Source organism: Portunus trituberculatus, chromosome 41 (assembly GCF_017591435.1).
Source record: "Portunus trituberculatus isolate SZX2019 chromosome 41, ASM1759143v1, whole genome shotgun sequence".
NCBI classification, from domain to species: Eukaryota; Metazoa; Arthropoda; class Malacostraca; order Decapoda; family Portunidae; genus Portunus; species Portunus trituberculatus.
The window spans coordinates 22,507,826-22,517,863 of record NC_059295.1 but is presented as its reverse complement, the minus strand read 5'-3'; the positions used below and the strand labels follow the sequence as shown (position 1 = coordinate 22,517,863).

General features: G+C 43.2%; 1 long non-coding RNA gene across 2 annotated transcripts in view; it reads right to left on the bottom strand.

Moving 5' to 3' along the window:
* The window catches only part of LOC123517054, an 11,211-nt gene extending 1,178 nt beyond the window's left edge, over positions 1-10,033 (bottom strand). The window contains exons 1-2 of one of the 2 annotated variants that reach the window (XR_006678378.1): positions 9,353-10,033; positions 5,113-5,238 (exon numbers count right to left, since the gene is read on the bottom strand). This is a non-coding gene — a long non-coding RNA (uncharacterized LOC123517054). Of the gene's footprint in view, positions 1-5,112; positions 5,239-6,140; positions 6,436-9,352 lie in introns of those variants that run through there. The other variant, XR_006678377.1, reaches the window with a different exon arrangement.
* Positions 10,034-10,038: the final 5 nt, after the last annotated feature.

Here is a 10,038-nt window from a genome sequence, read left to right as displayed (position 1 = left end):
ATTACTCCAAACCTGCCACATGGATAATCCGTCCAGTAATTCACCTCGCATTCTGACAATTCATACACGTCCACGTAATCATAAATGCAATAATAAATGACTTCGATAAACTAGCAAATTCCATTAATCACATTTTGATCACTGTGCTTTAAAATATCCCCGGCCATCTGTCCAGCGGCCCGGGGTGCAGGCAGGGCGTGGCGGGGGACAGCGAGACCGGGCGGGGCGGATAGGGATGGGGCAGGAGTGGCAATACTAGCTACATGTCCCGTGGGGTTACCAACACTTAGGTTCTCTCACTAACGACACAAATGAGGAGTTTTAAGATCTCTACATTGTCTATATCTGAAAACGCCCTTGAAATGAGTAAAGCCTGTGTATTAAGTAATAGTTTGCTCTCACTACGACAATTTTGCAAGGCCACAGAAACTAACCGGGTTTTTCAATACAGTTTCTTCCTTTGGGTTAACTAGAAATCTTGCCAATCTATCACCGGAACCGTACAAATACTCTTAAAAACACTACTATCTTCAATTACAGCCTTTGAAAAGTAATCAGTCCGAGTTTGATGCTCCATTTGCCTCCACCACTCTGATAACCACGTCGCGAGTTGACAAAGTGACACATTGAACACCAGAGAGGAGAGGAGCACTGAACTCTTATCGCTCAGTCTTCAAGTGCCAAAGAGAAAGACGCGTGCAGGAACAGTTTGGCACCTATCAACTGTTTCCTTGTTTAGCAGGCACATGTAATCAGTATGTACAGTGTTGGTATATATGACATTGTATGATACAAAAATTTTTTTTTCCTAGATATGAAAGAACCTTGTCTCATTTTCCAGTGTCAGTAATAAAAATAATTAAGAGCAATTTTATTTTCCTTTATCCCGCCACCAGTTATGTCTCCTGCCTTTGCTTTGTACTACTCCCTTTGTACTTGTGGTTCTCTCTCTTCTATCACTGTACCGCTACACTAATTATTCCATTAACCTAATTACTTCAGTTTCTTTTACTAAACAGTGCTCTACTCTTTCTCACCATCACCGCAGCCTTCCATCTTCCCTTCATCCTCTAGTACTCTCGCGTACCCAAGCCACTACTAAATACACCTCAATCTCAAAACCTGTACATTATCTGCGCCTTTGTTGGGAATATTCAATTCTCTTCATCCGCGCCGCCTCCACACCCCTGAGCCTCGTGTATAGATAAGACACCCATGTTGACATTAATTAAGCAAACCCCCTCCAACACCTGAACCCAGTCACTTCCATGCGCTCTGTAAGACTCTATTAGCAAAACTCTATTAGAAAAGCTTCATTAAACACTATAACCCTTACCCACGATCATTTCATCCCACAAACTTGCCATGGTTTCACTTAAATCACAGGTTTATCTTCATTTCTCTCCTTCATTTCACGTTTAGCCATTATTCGATCTCCGCCTCAGCTGTTTCAATGTGCCACGCCATCCATCTTCCCTCCTCTCGCTCATATTAGCTCCGCATAGACCTTGCCTGCCACGGAGCTTCCTATCTCGAATACTATTCACTCACTCGGGTCATCTTTACTTGCATATGTAAAGTACAATCACTGGTGTTCTTCCAATCTGGCGACAGTTGCACTCAAGCGCGACGCCTTGGCACGTGCTCACACAGAATCAGCTGCAATCACCACCAAGTACGTAAAAACCCTACAGTTCTCATCTGCACCTGCATGCGGACCTTCATTCTTGATTGTTTCTTACACAGCTCCACTAAATACGCGCCTGTGCCATAATAGCCACGTGCACACCATCACTCCCTCGCCGCAGCTCCGGGAAAGCCCCGCTGACACTTTACCAATTCATTGTACCTTCATCATAAATTCACCTAAATGTTCTCTCTGCCTCCACTTACGCTCACTTAATTGGTCATCATTCTACACTGTTGCTTCAATTACTACGTTTGCTGTCACACTTCTGCATTTGTGTGTATATCTGTGCGAGTGGATGTGTGTGTTTCTTTCCTCGCTGATTACTTCTGAAGATTACACTGGCATTTTTTACCGATCAGAATCGCTATTATCTGCCGATCTCACAAACTCCATCTTAGAAGCAGCAGCAGTTCACACACGCATCCTCGCTTTTCCACATAAATTGCCTTTATTCTGCCTATTTTCTGCTCAGTATCCAAGCCCCAACGACCTCTGACTCCATCTATGTACAAGCCACCAATATCAATGGTAGTTTTTCAGATCAAATATGAAACATGGAACATTCAAGCAATATCTAAAAGTAAGAATATAATCACTTACTCCAAAACATATTAATTAATCAAAAATATTTGATGAATTTGGTGACGATGGATGGATGGATTTGACACGAAGTAATTGAACAGTACAGTAAATTACTTGATTATTAACCCCTTCAATACTGGGACGCATTCTTTACCTTGAGCTTTGGGTATGATTAGATGATTTTATTTACATGAGGAAGAGTCTATGGAGATCAGAAGATTAATGGACAGTCTTCACTATTCTAATCCCCTCAGATTTCTAGAACAGTTTAAAATCACCAAATAGCATGCAGAATAAACATCGTCCTGGTGCTGAAGGGGTTAAAACTAACGTATATTCGTCGAACCATTCATTTAGTCATTCATAGTGCCTACAACGGTGATCTAATTGCAATCATTCACCGCTGTACAAACCTCCGCTCCACCGCTACCTCTGTCACACTATCTCACCGTCACCGTGAAAACTCGGATCTTGGCTTGTGGTGGGACGAGCAATCATTTACTGTACAAATTTCGACTGAATACCAAACATCAAAACACCAAATTGAAACTTGTATTCACCTTATTAGAAAACTGTCTCCTGAAAGTGAGTTAGTTGGTCCCGTCAGGTCGCCTCAATACTGGCTGTCTTATTCGCCACCTACCGCCAAGCTTACGACTGGGACCTATTTACCTCGCCACGCTCCCAGCCACGGCAAGACTTTTCAGTTCTCGGTACGCTGCTCTCTCCCCAAAAGAAGTGCAGGTGACAGGAATTGTGTGAGGATTGTTCTATGTGTTTAAGTTATCAGCAAGGGGATTCAAGACCACGTATATTAGCTCTCAATTGTCATTAAGGGCCCACATCACCTCTCGCGCCACACAACGGCAAGAGAAAACCAAAGTATTCACGAAACACACACTTACTCTTTCACTACCTCCCCAGATGTGCCTTGAGTACACCCATAACTACTGTGCACTGAGAAAATCATACTGCTCACTGAAACATCCAAGACCTATTTACATTTATCTAACAAGCACACACCAATGATCGCTGTAACATGGAAAGCTTGTCCCTCGCAGTTATTCCAGGGAGGTGTGAGCTGCCTTAACATGCAGAGCAGAAAACTACATTCTTCCCAAGCTCCTGAGAGTCAACATGGAACTCTGTCTCGGCTCCCTAGAGGTGGAGGTACAAACGATACTTCGTCCTGCTCTTTCAAAAGGTCTCGGGTACGCACATGTGCCCCAACTGTCCCTCAGGAATTTACTCCCCAAGATAGAGACTCCGCACACTGCCGTCCTCCCTCCCGTCTCCTCCTCGGCCACTGCTTTCACTCCACACCATTCGATTCCTTCCCCTAACTAATCATTGTCAATTAAATCCACATTCAGCGTCACCAATGAATGCTCTGCCTGCCTCCTTGTTTGTACAGCCACACACCACCCACAATGCCACGCGCCTCTCACTCAGCACGGTGACACGCCTAGTCAGGGATGCTCTCCTCTGCTGAATGCCCTTTCTTATCACATTAGGGTATGAGGCGGCAGTTTGCAGTATAGAAGAGGTAAGCATAATGAGTGGCCGCGCCCTTTATTGATGGGGATGCACGAAAAAGTTATCCACTGCCCTTCTCCCATACTAAGATAAGCTGCTACGTGCAATCTTACAATGGGTTAGTGTTGAAGCTACGCATTATTCTTTTTTCTTTCTTTTTTTCGATGATTTGAGTGATGTGTCTCTGCACTAGACTTAATTACTAGGGCGTCGTCCAAAGGTGAAGAAAGGCTGCAGAGCTACCAGTGTCTCTTATCACCCATACTCGCTCACTGATGGGGAAAAAGTGGTAAATGTACTAGTAGAATTATTACAAGTGAAAGTGATCCAGAATCTGACTCTCATCGTTTTAAAAGCCATTATACCTGCTCTACCCGTACATTTAAACCATCATCACTACAACCACTCTGACATGTGTTCAATAAGAGAAACACCTCCACATTTACAGCAGTACGAGTTTGTGACATTAACCCCTTCATTACGAGGACACATTTTTACCACGAGTTTTGGTTGTGATTAGACGACTTTATTTACATTAGGAAGGGTTTATGGAGGTCAGAAGATTAATAATGGTCCAGTGTTCACAATCTTAATTCCCACATCAAGTTTCTGAAGCCGTATAGAATCACCAAATAGCAACCAGAATGAATATGAAAACGTGTCATGCTACTGAAATGCCAACCCGGTCTTCCATTAGCCAGTCTGACCAGATCCACAAGTCCACCTTCTGGAAACAATACAGATGCGAAAAAAAAAGAGGTTCTTAAGCATGTGCGTTGAGCGACTACTTAAGAATATTGCGGCCGTCATACTGTCTTTCATCAGTGCACACCGTTACGCAGACGCCATTCATGTCTTGCTGTAATATCATAATTATAAACACGATGACATATGTTGATTCAAGAATAACATTTACAACACCTGACCAATGGAAGTTAAGTTCAGTAAAGCTACACAGTCACACCAGTCACGCATGTTTCTACTTCCATAACAACTTCAACTCACATATTGCAGTAACTTCATAATTATAAACACGATGACTTATGATGATTCAATAAGATATATAATGCCTTACCAATGGAAGTTCTGTAAAGCTACACAATCACACTACTCAAGCATGTTTCTAGCTCAATGATTAGAAGCATGTGGATAACTGTGGTGCCTTAGAAGTAACATTTACAATACCTCAACAAAGGCGGCCCTCTGCTAACCTCACTACCAAGGAATCCACACCTGACGCGGTAGTGAACCCCAGTACCTTACACATATAAAAAGTACCTAATATCAACAATAATTAGTCTTACCTCACTTTTTGATGTGCACTGTAGCTTGCTCTAGCCTTTCCATAGTTCAGCACCCATCGTGGTGAAGGGAGGGAACTCAGCACTCCACTCCTTGCACTTCAATACAGGACACACCTCATCACTAATCTGATAAGAGACTACAGTTACTACACAAATACTTAATAACAATAAAGTTCATCTTACAAGAGTTTCCCTGTAAAATGAAGGGTTTGAGTTTGAGGTGAGGGCTGCCAGGAACACACTACATCTGATCACGAAAGCTACAGTCAGTTACTACACAAATACTAAACAACAAAATCCACCTCACAACTGTTTCCCTGTAAAAATTAATGATATACTAACAAAAGGAAGGGTTTGAGTTTTAGGCGAGACGTGGGTTTTCCCATTTCCTTGAAGCCTACACCGCCCCTGTGATCAATAGCGCCTGACTGTGGTTACAAAATACTAGGCAAGTCTTGTACAGCAGTAAGCTTGCCACCTGGCCAATCCTAAGAAGTGATTGGCTATAACACTCCTCATTATCCCCCCAGACACACACACACACACACACACACACACACACACACACACACACACACACACACACACACACACACACACACACACAGTCGATCAATACTAGAAAACAAGACATTCTTCCTCACAGGCACATCAAAGCTACATTCAGTAACTTTTACAACTGGTATATAACCTATCAGTTTCCGCAGGTCAGTTCAAGGCATCAATTTAGCACCAGGACAAAGGTACCGAGATAGTGGTCCGTGAATACCTAGTTAGTTTGTTGGTTTGTATACCTATTGCTGCACAGATTCTCTCCAGCCTCACTACAGTTGTCCACGGCTCACCTGTATCCGTGCATCTAAACAAGTGGAACATATATTGCTATTTATGAAGAAAAAACTATAATTCCCTAGCTGGGTGCCGCAAGGTGAATGAAAAACTTGTCTAATTTACTATTACTTAACGAACCAAGATCCTCAACATGTCTTCGCTCTCTAAAATTCTCACCTCCACACTAAAACACTCACTAATTTCAGCTGCAAATTTGAATGGCTGATATTTCTGCCAGACGTGTGCTCGGCAGGCGCCCAGGCGGCCTCAAGCCAGGAGACTGCTCTCAGGTGGAAGGGAGGGAGAGAGAGTAGGAGGGAGTTCTCGGGGTTCACTGCTTCGATTCTCGCAAATGACTGTTTATGAGAATGTCTACGCCTTTGTGTTCCTCTAAATATCCACAAATTTCTTTCACTGTGTATAAGCACGAGTGAGGAAGTGCAAAAGGCATCTCATTGCACGTCTAGAAAAAGACGTATTTTAATTTTGTTACTACGTGACATTGACTCGAAACCTTAGTCACTGCTTGAAACTACCAGATTCACGACACCTCACTCCAAGGTTTTGATGTCGCCACACAAATATTTTACTGATAATAGTACTGGGCGTCTGTATATAGTCTACACTCTCATGCATCCTAAATGTGTTGAAACAATGAACGACATACGGATCTTATGTTATATAGGTTCATTTCCTTCAGAGAAAAATTAGAAATCAAGGATCTACTAGAAAGTGGCTAACATAACTGCTAGTTAAGCACACGCGACTGTCCAACATTACTACCAGTCAGCAATCAACCCACCCCAGTCGTCCACCAGTGTCGCCTTGCTTGTATTGATCCTGGAGTGTGTCAGACCTAACATTCATATCACATCACACTCAAATTAGTAAAGAAATAAGAGATTAAATAAACAGATGGAATGACTAACAGAAGATTTTATTCTCATTTAATGTAAATAAACCGTCTTTTACACGTAAGAAAGCCAAGCAGTAGAAAAAAAGAGCAAGAACGGAGGTGGATACGCAGAATTAAGCTGGATGTTCCAGAGTTTACAAGAGAAGGATATGAATGAGTGAGGATACCGGTGGACAAAATAAATAGGAGTGAGTGAAAGAAGAATGTTTTGTGCAGGGAGGCCGCAGGAGAGGCATACAGTTAGTAAGCAGTTGCCATGAAAATAGCGGTACTGTGTGTGTGTGTGTGTGTGTGTGTGTGTGTGTGTGTGTGTGTGTGTGTGTGTGTGTGTGTGCGCGCGCGCGCGCGCACGGGTTGGGGGGTGGGTAGTGCGTGCGTGCGTGTGCGTGCGTGCAGTAGGACGTGTTTATGTATGTGAGTGCGTCTCTCTCTCTCTCTCTCTCTCTCTCTCTCTCTCTCTCTCTCTCTCTCTCTCTCTCTCTCTCTCTCTCTCTCTCTCTCTCTCTCTCTCTCTCTCTCTCTCTCTCTCTCTCTCTCTCTCTCTCTCTCTCTCTCTCTCTCTCTCTCTCTCTCTCTCTCTCTCTCTCTGTGGTTTGCTTTCTTATTACACCATTAATGTACGTACTTTTGATGGATTTACAGTTAATGATGCAAACTTCTAACTTCCTTCACGTAACATTATCAACCTCCACAACCTCAGCAACTCCGTACCTGTTTTTGTATTTCCAACTTCCTATGACTTGACTTCATTTGAAAGGGAGGTTTCAAGGCATTTATCCTTTTGGGGAGCTCTCTCTCTCTCAGACCTGTAAGGGAACTGGCAACTAAGTGGGTCTTTTTTTTCGTTTTGTGTTGCCCTTAGTCACCTTTCCCTTCTTACATAAAAAAAAAAAAACACGAATATTGCGCTGCTACCAACCAAACACTTCACAACACCTAGTATATACTTGCAGGTGTGGCACAAATTGTTCTCCCGATTTGTTAAAGTAATAGAAAGGATTACCATATTTGTAAGCTACCCGAGGCCTGAGAACAGACAGCCAGCCAGCGTCAAGACTAACTACCGTCATTCCAGTCACTGCTGCTCATATCTTTAATCTCAGCTGAGGTAAGAACGCTATCAGGTGCCGTGTTTCGTGGTTACCCCCCCACTTAGGAGTGAAGTGTAATTGCCACATTTAATATGTTGTGTTCAAGCCCAACTCTAATTGTGATACTCCTGTTAAAGAAATTGAGCTTAACTTTTATGGTATTAAATTTTACAATATTAAGTTTTACATGTCAATACCCAGGCCACCACACGACGCCTGGATCACTAAGCTATGTATGGTGTGCGGCCTCTCACCCACCTGCCTCTACTCCCTCTCAACGCCTCTCGCCCTACAACCCCATGCCTCTCCTGTCCCCACCCCCGCCCTGCGCCCAAAGTCATCACGCCTCCTTGTGTGGAGCAGTGGTAGTCTTGACGTGAAATTATTACTCACTTGTACAGGAAGATGTGCACAGATATCCCCACCAATATCTATATAAAACTGCAATGTTTAAAACAGCTGTGTGTGTGTGTGTGTGTGTGTGTGTGTGTGTGTGTGTGTGTGTGTGTGTGTGTGTGTGTGTGTGTGTGTGTCTCTCTCTCTCTCTCTCTCTCTCTCTCTCTCTCTCTCTCTCTCTCTCTCTATATATATATATATATATATATATATATATATATATATATATATATAATTGTACACTTGTATTTCATAAATTAAATAAATGGAAGGTACAATTACGAAATTATCATTGGTTCGGTGACCCAAGATCAGTCGTCGATTAATCCAGTTTTTTTGGCCACTTCAAATAAATTCGATCAAGTCTGAAGCCAAACACGGAAAACTATTTAAGCAAACTCACACACGTACACCAATACATCGTGCACTGGCTTCCCTCCGCTCATGTGAAACAAAGAAATAGAAACTTGCTTGTTTTGGAGCGCGAACCTTGGCGGCCTGGGAGGTGGTGCAACACACACCAAAGCAGCTGACAGAAGAAGGCGCCGCAGCAGCACAGCCACGTGGCGCCCTGGCTGAGTGACAAGCGACAACACTGCGCTGCACCACGTCACGAGTCAAGGACGTGTTGACATTACAGCAATGTGTTGCTACCACAGACCACAACAGATGGTATTTCATCCTCGACAGCAAGCCACGGCTGCCCACACCCACTAGCCTAACATTTACTTAATACCAACATATCTATCAACACTTCAAACATTTACTCAATACTAACACACCTATCAACATTTCAAAGTAGGACAACACAACTGCCTCGCCTCCCTAACCGAGCTCTTCCCCAAGCCTAGGATTTATTTGTCAGAGCACCGGCTCCTCGTGGAAAATGTTTACCACAAAGTCAAATAGTTACTACATTTCAAAACATTTACTTCCCTGAGCACTGCCACCACTCCATCGTGCCATCGCTATCCTGCCTACCCCAGAGATGATACCCAGGACTTACCGGTGTAGTGCAGACCCTCGTCACTGCCACGTAACGTTTCTGGTGGCCTGGTAGTGATGCGGGACTTGAAGCTCTGCCTCCATGACAGCGTGGTGCAGATCAGCTGGCGCAGCTCAGTATGATGGGAGACAGATGACGCGGGACAAGCGCACGAGTATCAGGTTTCTATTCACATTATTGATAGTTCTTTTTTTACCTTTTTTGTTCCGATTAGTTTGATTATTTTGTCTTAGCTTTTGTGTATCTGGGTGTGTCTGTGTGCGTGTGTGTTTAGTGTGCAGTAATGTGTAGTACTTACCCTGCAGGACCCATTAATCCGAGAATCTGCTACCACTTAGTATTTCCTCACCATTTTATTTCAGATTCATTTGAAAGGGAACGTAGTATTTTTAAGGCTATCCCTGTGACATCACTCTTCGTGTCATTGTAGGGAAATACTGTGCAGCTTGATACTTCAGCTTCAGGTAACCTCATCAGCCTTGGCATAACCTAAGATGTCTTTTGCTGCTGCTGTTTCTGCTGCAGCTGGTTCTGCTATTGTCAATGCTTCTGTTTATACAAGAACAGCAAATACTACTACTACCACTACTACTACTACTACAACTACTACTATACTACTACTACAGCTACTGCTACTACTACAACAATAACAACAACCACTACTACTACTACTACTACTACTACTA